Genomic DNA, 927 nt, shown 5'->3' on the forward strand with positions numbered 1-927 from the left:
TTGATTTTTTTTTCTCTTCTTAGGCAAGTGTCCTTCCATTAGGAGGCATATAATACCAGATCATTGAGAATCATTGCTCAGATGCCTTAATTAATCAGTGGTGTGAAATAATGATGATGTAATTCCACTATTCAGAAGTAAATTGTTTTCAAATATATTTTAGAGATAGTATGAATAAGGCTTGCTATAGAATTTATTTACTTATTTATTTTTTATTTTATTTTATTTTAATTTAATTTTTTTAGGCGAGGCAACCCTTGGTTGACCTCACAGATTGCAAGGAGCTTGTATGCTTACTATCTCTTAAATTTTATTTTTTAGTTTTTACACCTACAGCACCTGGTCTTCCTTGGTGTTCTCCCATCCAAGTACTAACTAGGCCCAACCCTGCTTGGCTTCCGAGATGAGACAAGATCGGGCTTATTCAAGGTGGTATGGTCGTAGACTAGAATTTAGATAAGAGGAAGAGAAAGGGAGAAATTGGGAATGATTCTGATACCTTTGGCTTGAGAAATTAGGTTATAAGATTGACAATTACTGACTTGGGGAATGATGAGAGAGCTGGTTAGGGGTATGTGAAGAATGATGAATGGAGGAATATATACCTTATAAACATCCAAGTGTATGTTTCATGAAGGCAGTCTAGAATTCATAGAAAAAATCAGAGCTATGTATTATAGTCACAGTGTATACAGTTGATCTTTGAACAATGCAGGGATACAGGTGCCAATCCACTGCACGGTTAAAAATTCACATATAACTTTTGACTCCCCTAAGACTTCAATTATTCTTCAGTATCAGTGGCAGATTTGTTCCAGGTCCTCTGCGAATACAAAAATTTACAAATGCTCAAGTCCCTTATCTAAAAATGGCCTAGAACAATACGTAAAGTCAGTCTTCCACACCCACAGATTTCCAACCATGGAT

General features: G+C 35.7%; 1 pseudogene; it reads right to left on the bottom strand.

Moving 5' to 3' along the window:
- Positions 1 to 327: 327 nt before the first annotated feature.
- Positions 328 to 446, bottom strand: LOC120622651 (uncharacterized; annotated as a pseudogene).
- Between the last annotated feature and the right edge of the window lie 481 nt (positions 447 to 927).

The sequence above is a fragment of the Pteropus medius genome, unplaced genomic scaffold, assembly GCF_902729225.1.
Source record: "Pteropus medius unplaced genomic scaffold, Ma_sr-lr_union100, whole genome shotgun sequence".
In the NCBI taxonomy this organism is placed as follows: domain Eukaryota; kingdom Metazoa; phylum Chordata; class Mammalia; order Chiroptera; family Pteropodidae; genus Pteropus; species Pteropus medius.